The sequence below is a fragment of the Ursus arctos genome, unplaced genomic scaffold (genome assembly GCF_023065955.2).
Source record: "Ursus arctos isolate Adak ecotype North America unplaced genomic scaffold, UrsArc2.0 scaffold_8, whole genome shotgun sequence".
NCBI classification, from domain to species: Eukaryota; Metazoa; Chordata; class Mammalia; order Carnivora; family Ursidae; genus Ursus; species Ursus arctos.
Window position 1 is genome coordinate 75,314,033 of NW_026623100.1, and position 19,741 is coordinate 75,333,773.

The 19,741-nt window shown below is 36.7% G+C and overlaps 1 long non-coding RNA gene across 2 annotated transcripts; it reads right to left on the reverse strand.

The window, feature by feature from the left end:
- Positions 1 to 731: 731 nt before the first annotated feature.
- On the reverse strand, positions 732 to 19,299 carry LOC123000343 (uncharacterized). 2 transcript variants are annotated; one of them, XR_008958236.1, is made up of 5 exons: positions 19,225 to 19,299; positions 12,533 to 12,677; positions 3,038 to 3,101; positions 2,773 to 2,918; positions 732 to 854 (listed from the first exon to the last, which is right to left on the reverse strand). It is a non-coding gene; the product is annotated as an uncharacterized LOC123000343 (long non-coding RNA). The 2 variants fall into 2 exon arrangements; XR_006408297.2 differs by having other exon boundaries at positions 3,038 to 3,104.
- Between the last annotated feature and the right edge of the window lie 442 nt (positions 19,300 to 19,741).

The window sequence follows — 19,741 nt, forward strand, 5'->3', positions numbered from 1 at the left end:
GGAGGCATCATTAAGGTGCCTTTATACCTGAAGTTTGGACTCTCACTTAGGTACTTCTCTTTTGAAAACTGTACCTAAATAATCAAAGCTTGGATTTCTTATTTCTTTAAATACTTTGATGCCATATAAGGGTAGATGGTTAGAATAGTCTTGATATGTGGTATGAAAGAAAGAAATTCAGGATGCTGAATTTTGAGGAGCGGAACTCTGTAGGAGGAAAAGCCTTCAAAGAGAATAGTGATATATAATCTATGCTGTAAAACTTTGGATAATGTTGACTGTATCGTGCAGAACACAAGATTTCCCATTTATTTGTATGGCATATTTTATCTTGACATGATTTCTTTGTGAAAAGAAATAACTTGGGATCTTCTATTTTTACGGCTCACTATTTGAGCAGAAATAATTAAACCAAATAATCTCTACCACTTGCTGAGTAAGCTGTTTACATGAATATTTCAACTTCGGATTGGCAGGTCTGCCCCATTCCCCATGACAGATGAAAAACCAGGCTTAGCCAGATATTTGCTTTACCAACTAGGAAAAGTTGCACAAGCTATTGCATTCTGGACTCCAAGTCCAAACAAAATTGTCTTCTTTTCCAGATGGACATATATTTTTCTTTTATTATAGAATTTATTTAAATTGATTAAAATATGCAAAGATTGAAAAAACGGTAACATGGTGGACAAATCTAGTGCAAAAGACAAAAGACACAGATGATCTTCAAAAGTATTTATTCTTTCTGTATGTCATCTTTATATTTGAAGGATATTCCCACCGATCTTGATGTTCTGGGGTCATTTTTTTTTCTCTGCCCAACTTTCGAAGTGAAGTTCTATTGTCCTCTGCCACTGAAATTTAGCATAGAAAAATAATATGTCAATTTATCACTCTGTTTTTGTTTTGTCTTAATTTATGCATCTCTTTCTGCCTGGTGCCTGGATTTTTTTTTTTTTAAATCTGGGAATTCCGTAACTTCTTCTGGATAAACCATGGAGCTAAGAATTTTGCAGCGAAATTTCCTAGAATAAGGTGCACTCTTTCATTCCTCAGGGACAAACATCTTAATTTGAGAGTGTCGTTGTTGTTTCGTTGTATTTGTTACTGTTCGTGTGTATATCATAGATCTCCTTTATTACCATTTTTGTGTAATAACTAATATTTGTGAGATTCTGACTGCATGTCAGGAGCTGTGTTAAATCTTACATAAGAGGTAGGTTAATCATTATTCCCACTTTATAGATGAAGATCTTAACACACAGGAGGAGTAAGTAACTTGTTCCAGGATGCTTGGCTGATAAGTAGCAGCTATGCAGTTTGATCCCAGACAGTCTGATTCTTAACGTGCATGTGAAATTAGGCACTGTATCATCCTGCCTCTTACCTTTATCACACCTCGTTTTAATTGTTTTCTTTACCCTCTTAGTCTCTCCTTGATTGATGTGAGTTGGGTTTATTTTTAATTTATTGCTTCTAATGTGGCTTTCATCTCTATATTTGTTTTATTTTTCTCTTTAGTTTCCTGAACTCTGCTACCAAGAATTGCCTTTCTCTTATTTATTTATTTTATTTTTTAAAAAATATTTTATTTATTTATTCGACAAAGACAGAGACAGCCAGCGAGAGAGGGAACACAAGCAGGGGGAGTGGGAGAGGAAGAAGCAGGCTCAGAGCGGAGGAGCCTGATGTGGGGCTCGATCCCAGAACGCCAGGATCACGCCCTGAGCCGAAGGCAGACGCTTAACCGCTGTGCCACCTGGGCGCCCCTCTCCTATTTTATTTATTATTTGATTTTCTTTCCTCAGATAAATGACCTTCTCTTTGATATCTTTGCGGCCATACAAAACACTTTGCATGAACTCTTCTTCTAGCTTTTAACCCCCTTTTGATACATGGTAGCTGCCTTGTATTCATGCCCTTTACTCTTTCCATGTTTTCCATTTTCTACACGCAAAAGTTTTATGCTGTAACTTATTAGGTTATTTCTTATTTTAAGGGGCATTTTCATTTGGGTCCACTCTTTTTTGAAGAATACTATGGTGAGTAAAGTGGGGGCAATTCCTAATTGTAATAAGTCTACATATTTTAATATTTTTCATGAAATATTGCATTAATGTCTGCCTTGGGCATTTTGTATGCCTCAGGACTATACCTAGGAGCTGGCATTTTGTTGCTGTTCTCAGTGAAGACCCTTACGTTTCAGGATCTCCATATGAACCCAAATTGGTTGTCTTTAAATGACATATTCTTTCCACCTAGCAAAACTATCAGTATATATAAGTCCTGTTCTGTCTGTGTGTTTCTAGAATAAAAAACCTTCATGTCCACTCTACAGATGGCAATGCCGCTTATGACAGGACTGGGATATGCAGGAAGAAGTTAGAGAAACACATCAAAGTCAGCCAGCACTCCTGGGGCAGACTTGAGAAATGGCATCCACGATGCATAGAAAGGCAATTTTTGGAAGGAGAAATATGTAGAAGCAACTTGGACGGATAGAGATTAATACCACGCTATAAATCTTTCTGAACCCCATATGGCTAGAAGTTAGTTAGGTTTGAGAAATTCAATTGAGCTAATAGAAGTAAGAAAATATCTGAGCGCTCACCATTTCCCAGGTTTAGTAAGTAGACAACCGTGGAGTGGGAGAAGGTATTGCCACGTTTGGAATAAAGAAAGATTCTAAAGGGTATCTCAGAGTACCAAATTTGAGGTTTGTTTTGTTTTTGGTTTTTGGGTTTTTTTTTTTTTTTGGCTTCACCTTCTCACCTTGGTCAAATTCGAAAGGTTCTGCGGTCTTGTGTGCAGGAGCAACTCTCTTTTCGATTTGAGGGTTCACATTACCAACAGCAGATTATTCATACGCAATAATAGGTGATCACTTATGAAAAAGGAGACAGGTGGTGTCTATGTTTCTGATGAGGAGAAAAGGCAGAGGGGTACACAGTAATCATGGGTTATTAAATATTCACATTGTTAGAGATTCCTGCAGTCATTGCACATTTAGAAACAATTAAAATAAAACGGTTGTCACCTTGGAGTCCCAGTGGCCTGTCCTTGCAGCTGGCTATTCTAGCATCAGATGAAGCCTCTAACAGCTGCTTCTCCGGAACCGTGAAAGAAAAAAGGCACACGGTAGACACTCTTTATGACTTTTCAGTGACAAGTCAGGGTTTTTCAATTACTGGGTAATATTTTTCATTCAAATATGTAAATATTTGCTAATGACACCCTATGAATATACCTTATTTTTACCATAGAATCATCATAAATGCCATTTTAAAAAGAATATTTCATTTAGTATCTTCATATAAAAAGTACTTCAGGGTAAGAGGCTATAAAATTCCTTTGTTCCCTGATATATTTTTTTTCCTTGCTGCTGTTAATTCTTCATTTTTATTGAGAGTCTGTTTTCTTATAGCACGTAATTAGCATGTTTAAAACACTTTGCACCTTTTAAACGTTGGATTAAAGTACATAAATAAATATAGGTTGAGGAGCACAGGTGTTTTTCTGATTCAATTAGTGCTTCTTTATTCTAAATTCTTCCTTGACTTACAATCTCTTTCTTAGTTCAAAAGATGAAAATAAACAGTCATTTGGCTATTAGAGCGGCCCATGGAGGGCTCATTAACTGGGTTCTAATTGGGTTCTTCCCAAAATCTGTCACTCAGGACTGAAGGTGAATCTGACACCGGTAGCGCGTGAGCGCACGGAGGGCTGTGAAGTGGAATGAGGGAAAGCGCTTCAGAGAAATGGGGGAACGATGAATTTAGGACAAATGAAATGGACTTTTAATATGGGCAAGACGTGGGAGGTAAAATAAAGAGGGGCCTTAAGTGTTTAGAAAGACTGATTTAGTTAGACTCTTCTGAGCTTTTGCTTTATTTTCATTATGGGGAAAAGGCAGTCGTCTAAACGAGCGATGCTCCGGGAGCTGCCTTCCCATCACACAGACACCCAGAATTTCTGTGCTTACCTGCATGCTTAACATGTAACTGGCAGAACCTTGAGTGGTTGACTTATCCCCTCCCCGAAGACATGTAGCCTTCCTGGAGGCAAGGTTTGCCTCTCCACAACTACCTTGCCCAATTTTTGGCCCAAAGGAAGTCCTTGATTGGTGTTTATTGGGTCAATCAAGCAATCCATCAATTGGTGAATGTGGGAATGCGTTGCCCATGCCCTTTGCCTTCGCTTGGTCTTTCCTTCACTTTGGCATTCCTTTTTCCTTCTGCCCTACTTTACTAAATCTTATTAACATTTCAAGACACAATCCAAAGATTAATTTCACTATGAAGCTATTTCCAACTTTCTACCACCCAAGTAGACATAATCACTTATTCTCACCTCAAACACACAAATAATGTCTAGTATGTGTCTCTATTATAACACTACATGTGTGTGTAATGTAATGACATGCTGATGTGTGTATTTCTCAAACAGATCATGGGGTAGTTGGAGTATGGACTGAATATTAATCATCTTCAGGAGCTTCTCTGTATTTTCCTTAGCACTTAGAACAGAGCTTGGCACATAAGAGTCAATAATTGGTACTCAATTAAGTGAATGATTGGATCCTTGTTTAGGAAGAACACTAAGTATTTCAGTCAGGATTGTCACAAAATTTCCGAAATCTAGTGTTGATTCCCTCTGAAGGTGGCTGTATTAATTTCTACTGGATCCATTTTCTAGCCCCAGAAACCAACAAGAACAAAAACACTTATAGATAAACTATAATAGTAAATTGAGATGATACAGCAATGAAACTGATAAAAGATAAAGCTGTGATAAGAATGATAAAAATAAGAAAAATATCTCTCAGGTCGAGAAACACAGTAGAGACTTTCCTTGCTGAATGGTTGCTGACTCATCAGACAGCAGCTCTGGGACAGTTCAACAGGGAGATGCGGCTCCGAGTTCAGTGACTGCGCAGGTGTCAGAGGATGGAACACCTGCCTCACTCAGGATGAGGATGGAAAGGCAGAGGTGGGAGTAATGAATTTATGAGAAAATCAAAGCTAATCATAATATAGTTACATACTAGTTATTATAATATAATATCTATAATATTATAGATATCTATATCTATATCTATATAATATAATATCTATAATATTAATAAATTATATTGGGCATGTGAAACAAGATATTAATTAGATAAACATCACACTTCTTTACATAAGCTGTCTAAAATGATAGTATATCTTTTTCTTTTTCCCAGAAGATGGGAATAAGGTCTAGGTCACGATAGGACCTTTTGTGTGTTAAAACATAGGAACAATCACAAGAGTACTAAAAATTAAAAACACAACTTCTGAACAAGTAGAGGAAATAATAAGATGACCAAGACCTCACCTCACCAACACCCACAGTCTGTGTGAAAGAGGGTATAAAATGCGACGTGAAGACCACCAACGGAATTTTTTTCCTCCCTTGGGTCATTTTCTACCCCTGATGCAACCCACCAGCACTCATGACGATTCTGCCGCCATGGATGAAGGAGGGGTTCCTGTCCTAAGTAGGACAGAGAGCCGAATACGTGGCACCTGACATGGGACAGAGGAAACCGAGAGTGGCTTCTTAGGCACGTGTACTCACAGCCTCGGGGAGGAGGGCACCACACGCAATGCAGGGCCACAGAAGGCTGCAGCCAGAGCTGCGGGAGGCATGCTTTGCAGGGCAGGGACAAGAGGCTGGGGTAATTAATGCCTGGTTCCCACAGGAGGATGTGACTGATTTTGTTTTGAATAACTTCTCACACTGGCAGGGAGGTAAAACCCAGGAGGCTGAGGTCTGGATTGGGTGCAGCTGGTCCCATCTACGATGTGGGGAGCCTTTCCTGTGGGGTGGGGAGCACATCTGGAGTGAGCAGGAGGACTCCCGGCTACATCACGGGGACGCTGTGAGGCTCAAAGATGTCAGGCAGCACCCGGAATCTCATTCGGACCTTACAGTACAATGACCCATTTCTTGCCAGATTGCCCAGCCTAGCCCCTAATGCAGTCAGTGACCAACGAGACCCAGTGCTGCTTTGTCCTTCCCCTCTCTCCCCATCGGGACGTCCATCCCCTATGAGTCAATGCATTTATTTTGGTAGTTATAAATCATACCGCTTCTCATGTTACAATCAAAGTGAGAAAGAAATTACAAAAATGAATATGTAAATACAACGAAGAGGGAAGAACAAAGGAGTCTTGAAAAGGAGAAGACAAGATGCAAAAAATCGGGGATGAGACATTTGTTACAATTTAGCATAAGCTTCCAGGCTCTCCAGGAACAATAAATGAAAAACCACCCCCACCGACACAACCACCACTGGGACGAGAGCAAATGGATTTGCAAGTTTCTATTATCCGAAAGAGAAAGCAACTACCTCTCATGGAATACTGGGATTAATTTATAGCAGATACCAAGTAACGTAAAACACTAGCCCAGGTGTACCGGTTATAGAAATATATATTTTTTTCAAATAATCTTTTCCTATAGCAAATCTTTCTAGAATGGAATTCGTACCTCCTAGGAGCACATTATGTGTCAGACCTGGTGCTTTGAACTTTCGCTATATAATTTTACCTAATCCTCACCATGGCGCTGGTGAACTATATACTATTTTTGAAATTAATAGTCAAATTAATAAAGGCATACCACGGTTAAGTTAAATTCCCAAGATAAGAGACCTTGACAAGTTGAAAGCAGGATTCAAATCCAGGCCTACTTGCCTCTTAAAAGCCTAGGGTTTAACATTAAATAATAACCAGTGATGTCATTTCTATTCAGATTTTAAGTAATGGCTTCCAGACATGCCACTCTCATAATAGTTAGTATCGAGGCATGTATAATTAGAGCTTAAAAATTCATAGGAATGAGTTGTTAAATCCTTTTTACTATTTTGCATACAAGGAACCTCGAGTGAGCAAGTTTAAAAATATCAGTCTGACCTACATGATGAAAAGTTTGAAGTTTGTGCGTGCGCACACACACACACACACACACACACAGAATTACAATTATTAAAGTGATAGCCCTGAGCTTTTATGACCAATTTGTTAACAGAACATAAGTAGCAGGAACCAGATATTATCTGGTATATATCACAGGCTAGCCTAGTTTCTCTCTGAGTTTGGTTGGGGAGTACGGAAAGGTAAGGCAAAGATTTCCTTTCAAATGCTTAAATTCATTCTAATGCTTGAGCAGGTTACTGAAATTTTAAACGGTATCACCTAAGACTAAAGCAATTTAATTGAATAGACTTATGATAAGGTAGGAATGAATTATACTTTCTTCATATGATATCCCCCTTGTGTTTATCTACTTTCTAAAGCAGCATTTCATAAACCACGTGAAGCTTCAGCAAGCCGGAAGTATAAATACCCGAATTGTGGGGAAGCCAACAGAATCTTTCATTTGAAGCAATTTCCATGCTTGGAAATTACTGAAATAAAAAATATAGCAATATTTTGTGCTGTTAGAAACCAAAACTTCTCTGCCTCAAGGACACATCCAGAGCCGCACCTCCCAGTTTTGTGAATCCTGGAAAAGCAGTGTCCATAAATGACTGCTAAATATTATTCTAAAAATGAATGCCACCAGCAGTCTGGTCTAGTTAAAAAGCCTCCTGACTATCAGTTTCCTTGAAGGACAAGATGAATGTTGAGCTAGCTCCTGGAAGCTGGCAAATGTTGTCTAGCAAAATTCAACAATCCGACTTCCAGAAGGAAGTAAAGGGGCCAAGAACTAAGAGATGTTTTGGGGAGGAGGAGAGGAAGATAAAATGAGAGCTGTATTTGGTTCAGTCCAAGGAAACTGTGAGTCTACCTAAGGTTTGTTTTTTCTGGCTTCCACATCCCTCTTCCCCCCGCACCCCCTGCCCTGCCACTGTTCCTCTTTATGTCTTGGGCTTGGCCCTCACTAACTCCTAGGGATGGGGTCTATGTGTGTCACAGGTAGGGAGCAGGGCTTGGGGATGATTCTGAGGTATTTTTCAGGAGACGGTATGATAAAGAGGACTTGAGCATTTTTTATCCAGGTTGTATGTCTCAGTTACCGAGGAAGAAAAAGTGGTAAGAATCAGAAATAAGATGCGTGTAACTGACTGGAACTTTCACTGTGTCCTGTCTCCTGGGGAACTAAGTATAGCGAGAGAACTGTGTGCAGAATGATGAGAAATGGCATCGAAAATGACCTTTAAGTCAGCTTCCAACCTAGAGAGTGGGAGACACTGGGAAAGACATTAAATTGCTCTATTATACAATTTTGCATAGAATTTTTCATTTTCCGTGTTACATTTCAAGGAAATATAACCTCTTGTTCAAACCTGTCAAAAGCATTTTGGATCTGGGTTCTGTGTTATGGCGTATGACCTAACAATCATAACTATACACCAGGGGTGAATTTGACAATATGTCGCCCGTGTAATGTCCTCAACCAAGCTATTAGTGAAGAAAGGAAAAAAAATTGAACAGGACAGGTAAAGGACAGATACCTATGGGATATAACCTTTCTTTGTTCTTATTCAAAGTTACTATTTTTGTTTCCTGAATTGTATCTTTTCTTACTGTTTCTTTAATAAAAGGGACAAGAGGGCCAAAAAAAGTTATTGTTTTTGGCTATTTACCCATTGTTTTGTACTCGGGATTAATTTTCTGAGTTCTATTAGATAAATTTACAGCAATTATATATAGGCATAGGATATAGTATAGTATTAAGAAGTTCTGTTTTCTTTCCATGAACTTATTATCATTTTCCCACATTTCCCATTATTTTTCTATTTTTCGGTAATTTTCATAATTTTCTAATTTTTATTAGAACTGCATTGCATCTGTAGATTAATTTAGAGAAACAAACATTTTTATAATACTAAGACTTCCTGGGCAAGAACATGATCAATTTTATTTTTTAAATTTTTTAAATATTTATTTATTTGAGGGAGAGTGCGTGAGAGAGCACAAGCAGGGGAGAGGGCAGAAGGGAGGGGAGAAGTAAACTCTTCCCTGAGCAGGGAGCCCAAGGCAGGGCTGGATCCCATAACCCCTGGATCATGACCTGAGCCAAAGGCAGATGCTTACCCGACTGAGCCACCCAGGTGCCCGATTGTGGGCAATTCTAAACTTAAATCTTAGAGAAATGTGTGTACTTTGTTAAACGTAATTATTAGGCACCTTATGTTTTGTCGCTATGTTAAAAAATCTGTATTTTCTCATATGTAGTTGTGGTGTATAGATTTGCAATCAGCTTTTGCTAATCGACTCTGTGTCTGGCAGCTTTGCTAAACTCTGCTACAAATTATGATCATTTAATTAGTAATCTTTAGGGGGAACATATTCAATTTTTGTATGTGTATCAGGTAATCAAATAATCTATTTCTGGTTTTCTAATTGTTCTTTATTTTCTAAAAATAATTTCTATTGAACATTTTTAATGCTTTTTTAGCATCTATTGAGATATCCAAATTACTTATTTTCCTTTAACCTATTAATGTGTAAGTTACATTCATACATTTTCTAATGATAGACAAATAAACATCCTTGCATTCTTGCATTAAATACTTCTTAGTCATTATGTCATTCATTTTATAATTTGCTTAGATCCTTTTTTTTAAAGATTTTATTTATTTATTTATTTATTTATTTATTTATTTATTTATTTATTTATCAGGGAGAGAGAGAGAGAGAACAAGCAGGGGGAGCGGCAGGCAGAGGAAGAACCAGGCCCTGTGCTGAGCAAGGACCCTGATGTGGGACTCGATTCCAGGACCCTGGGATCATGACCTGAGCCAAAGGCAGACACTTAACTGACTGAGCCACCCAGGTGTCCCATGCTTAGATCCTTTTAATATAGATAACTTCCTAACTTCACTTTTCAGAAATTTTTTTCTGATAATAAGTTTTATTCCTAACAGTATTTTCTGGGATATTGTTTATTCTTATGGGAAAATCACAATGTGTAATACTTTAGCCCCAAATCAATTTCTATATAATAAAATGTACAACTCCTCTTTTTAAGTAAAAGAAGCTTTTAGTTTAGGCCACACAATCTTTTAAAAATTGCTTTTCAATTACCAATAGATATGCATATTAAATGGATATTAACAAGCATTGCTTCGTGTCCTAATTTTGGTTTGGCCTCAAAATTATTCCACTGGAGGGTGAGAGGCCTGGCACACTTGTTCACAGATTCCCCAACAGCTTTTGGGTGCGTAATTTTCCTGTTAGACTTACCCCTCTGGGTATTAACTCCTTTATGACTTTATGTTGCATCGCTCAAGGCTAAAATACCTTCTGTGGCTTTGCAGAACGCATAGAAAGAGAGCAGCATATGACATACGTACTTCATGCATGCTGCTGGCACGTGCCTGGTGGTCCCCCTACATCATGCAGAAATTCAATGGGCAGGTGATGTGGTCCGTTGCATCTTTCATACCCCCCTGTTACTTTTGGCTGTTAGTGTACAAATCTGGGCAAAAATAAGGACTAATTAACTAATGAAATGAAATATAGAAAGATTCCAGAGAAGAATCCATGTTTGAGAACTGGCTCACAGTGTGGACGATAGATACTCAGACCATCTTCATCCCAAGGGTACCTGAGAGATGTATTCCTCTGTTGACAAATCAGAGACTTTTAAAACCATCTACACATAATGCTATAGTGCTTACAAGTGTGTTTGGAAAGTAACTCAAGAAGTCAGGACACATGGTTTTGGTCCAGATGTTGTATTAAGTTTGGGGACATTGTATCTTTTTAGGTAGACACAAACCATGAAGCATTGCACTGAAAATGTGAATTCTGTGAAATTTGGGGATTGAAAAACCACCGACATTCTTTCGAAAGAATGTCATATGGGGATGCATTAATATAGGATATCCATCTATTTTGTTTGGATTTTTGCATCCATGTTTATGAGAAAGAGTGATCTCTACATTTCTTTTACTCTATGGCCTGTGTCTGCTTTTCATCTCAAAGTTCTACAAATACGAAAATAATCTGTGGACTTGTTTTTTTATGCACTGTTTTTTTCCATTTACTCCTTTTCTGAGATGTTTCTGTAAGAGTGGGATTAATTTACTGTAACTATTTGGAGGGGCTAACCTGTGAAAACATGGAATTGATCTATTCTTTGTGGTAAGATCGTTTTTGACAGATTAATTTTGTTCAACATGTATGAGAATTTTCAAGTTTTTAATCTATTCTTACAAGGTCAGTTACCATCTCTTACCTTTTTGAGGCTTTTCCATATTTATCTCTTCTAAAACTTGCTGACAATAAGATGTTTATATTTTATCTTTTAAACTCTGCGGCATTTATATTTATAGTCCCTTTTCAATTCTTCATATTGTTTATTCATGACTTTTCTTTTTCTTAATTCTATCAGCTTAATAGAGTTCTTAGGTCCTTCCAAGAATCAATATTTGGTTTTTCTACTTTAAGAGTTTGCTATTATATTTATTATATCTTTACTTCAGCTGTTCTTGTATTTAATGCATTTGTGAATTTTCTTACTTCTTCAAGTAGGTGTTTAATGAATCACTTTGCAGCCTTTCTTGGTTTTGGTCATAAGGTATAAGCATTTAAGGATGTGAATTTCCCAAGTACTAGCTTGGCCTCATTCCTTATATTTTGGCCTATTATAATCTATTCTTGGTACATTTCTAAATATTTTTAAATTTCATGAATAATTCCTTTTGAGTTATTTGAAATTGGTTTTTAAATTTCCAAATATATTGATATTTTTAACTGCTCTTCAATTATTTACCTTAACTTAATTGCATTTTTTGCAGAGAACATACTCTGTATGATCTTAACTCTTTGGAAATTGAGTGGGTGTCTTTGGCAGTCATACTACAGCATAATTCCTTTGCTGTAGTGTATGGGATCTGGAGTTAGACAGACTTGGGTTCTAATTTCAGAGTAACCAACTGTGGTCTCTAACCAAGTGCTGTTACCTTTTTGAGTTTGTATCTCTTGCCTCAACAGCACTGCATAAGAAACCACCAGAGGAGCTCAGTTGCATAAGACAGTGAGCACTCACTTAGCTCATGAGTTTGTGGGCTTCAGCTAAACTGGTCTTGTTACCGAACTCAGACGTGTCCGTGAACCCAATGCACAGTAAGCCAATGTCTAAGTCACTGGACTTGTAGCAAAGAAAGCTGTGCCATCAGAAGGGCAGCTCAAGGAGAAGGCAGGAGATCGTCCCCAAAGCTGCCTTGCCCTGTTGAGCCTAGGGAAACCTTTTATAGGTTTTATGTGCCCTGTTGAGCCAAGAAACATGAGAGGAGAGTGAGGGGTTTCTTGAAAACTTGAAGTGGGGTGAGAGGGCCTTGTAACAATCTAGAGGTATCCATTCTTGCCAACAGTGAGGTGCCATTTGGGACCCAGCATGATCAGGTGCATCAGAGAGTTTCAACATAAATGTTACCCTCTGGGTCCCATTAGGTTTCTACAATTGGTGGGTAAATAGAGAGTAGGAGAGAAAAAGGCAGAGTTAACAATTGATACTTCATGAAGCTAAGAGGTGCATAAAACAGGGGTACCTGGGTGGCTCAGTCAGTCAAGCGTCTGCCTTCAGCTCAGGTCATGATCTTGGGGTCCTGGGTTCCAGCCCCTCATCAGGCTCTCTGCTCAGCGGGGAGTCTGCCTCTCCCTCTGCCCCTCACCCTGCTCGTGCTCTCTTTCTCTCTGATAAATAAATAAATAAATAAATAAATAAATAAATAAATAAAATCGTTTTTTAAAAAGAGGTGCATAAAACATAAGTAGGGAAAAAACAGAACATGGAGCTAAGTTGGTAATATAAAACTATAATACAACTATAGTGCTGCTTATGCTTTTAAAACAGGTCCAGGAACCAAACGTGCCACCTCGGTCTGGCCTTGACTAACACGGGTAATGCTTGATCATAGGCATGTGGTCAGCTGTGGGTCCTGTCTGCAGGTCTGGAGATCTTGGCTGAGTTTGCTCACGTCTGGGGTAGTACGTATTCTTACTACAAATGTGGCTTTTGGCAAGTAAGGAATTCTTTCGGATTTCGATTCATACTGTGATTTGGGGATGTATGTTTTTCTAAAATTATATATGCAGTATGTTTTCATTAATATTCTCCTAGTGCTTCCATAGTTAATTTGTTCTTAGTAGTTCTTAGTTTTTACAGATTTCTCTATATATCTGTAGCTGTATCCTTTCTCTCATCTTCAGTATAATTGGTTTTGCCTTCTCTTTGTTTTTTGTTTTTTTTTTTTATTATTTCTGCCAGATCCATGCTATTTTGCTAGTCTTTTTAGAGGAGTAGATTTTGTTGATGCTTTTGATTGTCTCCTAGTTAATTGTTTATTATGCCCTTCAGATTTACTCTGATGATTTTTGTATTAATTATTTTTTACTTGTAAACCATGACTTATTAATTTACCATCATTCTTCCTTTAAAATATATTCTCTTAAGACTACATATCACCTTCCATGTACAGGCTTAGCTGAAAACCTCATGTTTTGATATATTGTTGGTTTTCTGTTATTTTATTTAGATTATTCAATCCAAACACTTTGCAATTTTTACTACATATTTTTTGTGTATAATTTAGTTATTGCATTTTTAAGCCTCACTTTTTTATCCGTATGGGTGTGTCTATGTGTATATAGATAGATGCAGATACAGATATGGATCACATGTATATAATTTGCTGTATCATGTTGGATGAACACGATTTGGATCATATTGACTCTTCATCATAATTGATGGTTATTTTTTACTGACTATATGGTCACTGAAAATGCATCTCTGATTGAAAATTATTTGTAGATGAATTTGAGGACAGGCCATAATATTTGCCAATGGATCTAAGTACATTTGGCTATTCACGTGCACGAGTCTCTTTTTGATGAATATTATTGCTCGACGTCTCTTCCCTCCAACCTCCCATTAAAGTAATTCTCAGCCTGCTTTCTACCACATACATACATTCTTACTTGCAAAAAGTTTCTTGTTACTTGTTCTGTAAGTTCAGTGAAGCTCTGTTTCTGTCATGTTTAAAATGCACCAGTAGCTCCTTGCATGAAAGGTCCCAAAGCAAACACGGCAAACTTTTAGCACCATAATTTAGTTGACTTTAGTTGGATTCAGGCAACAAAATTCTGAGTGTCTGGACAACCAACTATTTTAGAATCAAGCCTCAGGTATCACTCTCAAGTAATAGTCTAATGCACACACTCAATTCCCATACCCTGTTCATGCAAGGTTGAGAACTCCTGTTCATTACGTTTTTGCTAATCCATATATCCTGAAGCCAGACATTTTACCAATAAAAAGACATTTTTATTTCTTTTATTAAGCCTCCAGTGTTGTTCAGAGCTAAAGTTAACTGAAGCTCTTATAGCAGTTGCCTCGAGATCATGGGCTTCTACTTGGAAGCTTTCAAATACGAACTCATTATCCCTGAAGTATGTAATGCTGATTTAGGGAATTAACTCAAAAATTCAAAATAACAAACAGAAGTATAAACTCCCCACTATCAATGCTGAATTATTAAAGATTAAGTTACAAATTAACAAAAGTTTTATAAAAGTACAAGTAATAACAAAATCATTCCTAAATCTATCACTCAGAAGTGAATATGGCTAACATTTTAAGATAAATGGCTGCAATTTTCTTTATATCTTTGTCTATGCACACTGGCATGTAAGTATATACATGCATATACAAATATGTGAACACATTTCTTTTTAAGTATTGATTTATACATTTCCATTTATTTTTATCCATCTATACATATTTGCACACACATATAATCATGCAGCATATATTCTAAAATATGCCTTTTAATATTAACAATATAAACATTTTTGTATGTATCCATATATATCTACAGTACTATATCATATTTCTTTGTAATCTCTTATTTTATGTATATACAATAATTCAACGCATGTAATCTGTAATGTACTGATGTACATTTATACTGATTCCAATTTTATTTTGCTACTCTTAACATTGCAATGAAAATATGTGTGCTATATGTCTTTCCCTTATCTGACAATTTCTTTAGGAAAAATGTGTGTAAGTAGAATCATTAGTTTAATGGTATTCTTGTGATGCCAATTTCTGAGATCTGTTTTCAAGTTATCCTCCAGAACAATTCTATTATTGAGGTATGATAACTTTTAATGTAAAAGAGAACAAACCTTCCTATTTTATATTCTTGCAATGTTTTTCTCAATTTATCACTTTTATTCAGTTTGGCAGTTTTATCTATTTTTTTTTAATTTACCAAAAAAAATAATCATGCTTTCTGCTTTTACTGATGTTTTAGAAACTCTTCTGTATACACTATAACAAAAGTTTACAGTATACTTTCTTTAACTTCTTTTAATGGCTTTTAAAACATAAACTATATTTAGGCTATTTTAGCATAAATGTGAAATACGTATTTGGCTTGTTCAATCCTTTTACTTTCTTTCTTAAAAGATTTTATTTATTTATTGAGAGAGAGGGAGTGAGAGAGCACAAGCAGGAGGGAAGGGCAGGGGAGAAGTAGACTCCCTGCTGAGCGGGGAGCCCTACATGGGGTTTCTTCCCAGGACTCCAAGATCATGACCCCAGCCCAAGGCAGATGTTTAACAGACTGAGTCACTCAGACGCCCCAATCCCTTTTCTATTAAACAGTGGGTGTTCCAGGATCACTTTTTGAATAATTCATTAATTGACTACCAGCTTTATTTATTTACTTACTTACTTATTAGGGAGGGTGGAGAGAGGCAGAGAGAGAAAATTTTTTTAAAGATGTATTTATTTATTTGAGAGAGAGAGCCCATAAGGCGGGGAGAGGCAGAGGGAGAGACAGGAGAGGGAGAGAGAAATTCAAGCAGACTCTGTGCTGAGCACGGAGCCTGACACAGGGCTCGTTCTCATGACCCTGAGATCCCGACCTGAGCCAAAACGAAGAGTCAGGTGCTCAACTAACTGTGCCACCCAGACAGCCCAGCTGACTACCAGTTTTAGATGACATTTTAAAATGTTAAATTCTATGTATAAATATCTTTTAAAGAATTTTGTATGTTATTTCATTGATGTGTCTGTCTTTTCTCACATGGCCATGGGCCATGTAAATTGTTATGGCTGTTCAATACAATTAGCCTCATAAATATATCGGTATTCAAGTCATTAGACTACATTTGTTCTTACTGACATATTTAAAATCGTCTTAGTCTATTTTCAAAAATATATATTGAGATTTGATTAAGATTACATTTGCAGATTAATTTCAAAAGAGCTGAAATATTTACAATATTAAAGCTTCCCATTTCTGACAAGCCATTTATCCTCTGGAAAATGAGTAATCAGGCTATTTTGGAGAAATGGAAAAATTAGAATTTGGTATAAATTATTTCATACATTAATTCATCACAACAGCAAAGAGGTTTTCTGTATGCATTTGCTATTTATCAACTCAGTCGTATCTGTGGATTTAATATTAGTACGTACAGAATATTATAATGACATCACTAATTACAACTGCAATGACTTGTATTTTGTTTCATTCCAAGAGGGACAGTTGATGTTCTCAATGTTCATGAACAAAAGATTGGCTAAGAAATTTATAAACATTCTTAGGCTTGTACATCACTGACACAACTATTTATATGTAATCATCATCATTCATCCGGAAGTCGTAGAGTCCCTACTGTGTAACAAACACTGAGACGAGCAATGGGAATGCAAAAATTAATAGTTCAATATATGCTTTGGAACCTTACAGTAGCTCAAGGTAAACAAATTTACAATCCATTATAATTTCCTGTGATACATGTTTTACTGGAAGCATGTCAGAAATAATAAAGGATTATCCAGAAGGGAGTAAGTACTATGTGAGCTGGGGAAATATTCATATTATAAATTACCCATATCTTCCTGTACTCCCATACCTAAGTCATCACCAATCACATCAATGTTCCTTCCTAAAAAAACTTTCTATCTTTCAAATTTCTCCATCTTCTATTGCTCATAGGATAAGCTAAGCTAGTACCATCTCTCATCTGGGTTACTGTAAGAGCCTACTATAACAGTTCCACTGTATCCATTTTTTAAAATTGAGGTAAAGTTCATATAACATGCAGTTACCTAGTTTAAAGTGTGCAGGCCAGTGGCATATGATGAATTCACAATTTTTACAACAATGACCTCAATTTAGTTCAAAAACAAATTTTATTAGCCTAAACTGATACCCCATACCTATTAAGCAGTAACTCACCACTCCTCCTTCCCATGAGCCCCTGGTAACTCATCTAATATCTATGTCTGTGTATTTGCCTGTTCTGGACATTTAAGAATAGCTTAGTGGTAGCATTGTATTTATATTAATTTCTTTGTTTTGTTAATTTAATATGGTTATGATGTAACATTAGGGGAAGCTGAGTAAAGGGTATATGGTAACTCCATACTCTTTTTGAAGCTCTTATATAAGTCACAATTATCTCAAAATAAAGAGTTTTAGAAAAAGCCGTAATACTCTGGAAAACACTGGACAGAGCTTTGGCCTTCGAGTCCAGATGCAATGGTTTGAGTCTTGCTTCCCCTACTACTTGCTTTGTGTTATTTCCTTGGGTTGTAAAATAAATAATAAAATGCCTAACAGTTACGCAAATTAAACTCTCTGGACTCCAGTTCCTTCTTTAAAACACAAAAGGGAACAGAAAAACATTGCAGAAGATATTTAAGATCCTTCTTATTCCAAATCTGGGTATTCATCCATTTTATAGAGGATCTGAACTCTTTCCCAAGTGGTAACAACCTTTGTCACAAGAACAAATTCCAAAGTAAGTAATTTTTCTTACTTCCTCACCAAGAATTCTATTATAAAGGTGAGGAAGTAGGAAAATAGTTATAATTATGTAGAAGTCTTAGGCCTGTATCTGGACATGGCAGGGGTTTAATAAATCTCTATATACTTAAATAAATATACATGTACATCTATGTGTTTTTTCAAGATGTTTTCAATTATATTAGTATCAACACAGCAGGTCCTTTTACTGGCTACTTAATGTCCAGCTATCAAGAAAAAAATGACAAGGTATAATAAAAGACAAAAAAACACGATTTAAAGAGCAGAGCAAGCATCAGAACCAGAGATTGATCACAACTGTGATTAATATGCAAAGGCTCTAATGGGTAAAACAGGCAGCGTGCAAGAACAGATGGGCACTATAAGCAGAGAGATGGAAATCCTAAGAAAGAACCAAAAAAAAAAAATGCTAGAGATAAAAAGAAACAAAACAAAACACTGTCACAGAAATGAAGACTGCCGTAATGGACATGGGTGAGAAAATAATCTCTGAGCTTGAGGATATAGCATAGCAATTTCGAAAGCTGAGAAGCAAACAGAAAAAAACAAAAACAAAACAAAACCAGAAGAGAATATCCAGGGACTGTAGAACAACTGCTAAATGTATAAGATTCTTGTGATGGGACTACCTGAAGGAAAAGGAAAGAGCATGGGAAAATATCTAAAACAACAATGACAGAATTTCTTCAGATTCGTGCCAGACATCGGGCACTGAGGGAATTTGTTGCCAGTAGACATGCCTTGCGAGAAATGTTAGGAAGGAAAATAATGCAGGTCAGAAATTCAGATCTAAATTTAAAAATGAAAGAGATCAAAGCAGGAATAAGTGATGGAAAAATAAAAACTTTTATTTTTCTTATTTTTAATCAATATAACAGAAATTTGTTCAATATAATAACACCAACAATGTATTTGAATATGCATGATTATGAATATATCTCATATATGTATATATACTTATGAATGATCTATATGGTCTATATGGATAGATGTTTCTGTAATTTGTCCTGCATAACCAGGACTTGCACGTATGCAAGCGGGCTAAGGAATGTTGTTTGTGAGACTCATGCTGTGTGAATAACCTTGGGAGCCTGGTTATTTAAAATATATTTTCCACCCTCCAGGTCAGAACTGGCCCTTCTGTTCTGGACGCTAAGAGCTACAAATCTTGCCTTACATCCCCTCCTACTCCAGGCTGGGCTGGCCCCTTGGAATGGAATCCAGGAGGGGAGGAAGACACACATAGCCCAGGCTCCTTGAAAATATAAAAACATGGTAACATAGAAATGCAGCTTGCTCCAAACTGCACGTAGGCAAACAAATGTTTAATTTCAGCCCCTGTTATCTGCCCTATAAATTTGGCCCTTATGGGAATGGTCAATTGGAAGTCTCACCGGAGGGGAGGACGCTCTGCCCAGGCCTCTCAATCAGGACTCCAGCTTGGCTGTTTCCACAGGGCTTCTCCAGCTAATGACATTGGGTGTTTACCCGATTTGATGCAACTTTATTCTCATTTATTGCTGACTATTATGTTCATCTATGTGTAGATTCCCTTCCTCTTCTGTTTCTATCCGGCTTCTATAATAATAATGAAGCTTATTTCCTTTTTGAAACCAGAACACAGCTGTTGTGAATCTTTAGTTCAGAACAGATGCTTATATATAAGTGAAATTAATAACATCAATGATACAAAGGATAGTAAGGAGGAATTAGGATTATTTTGTTATTGTAAGATGCTCACAAAACCTGTGAAGTGCTTATTTGAAAGTGAACTTGGATTAATTATAAATGTATCTTGTAAACTCTGAGGCAACCATAGAGAACTGGACAATTCTAAGATATGTTATTAAACAGCATGCTTCTAAGCAACACATAGATCAAAGGAAAAAATTTCAAAAAAATTTAACAATA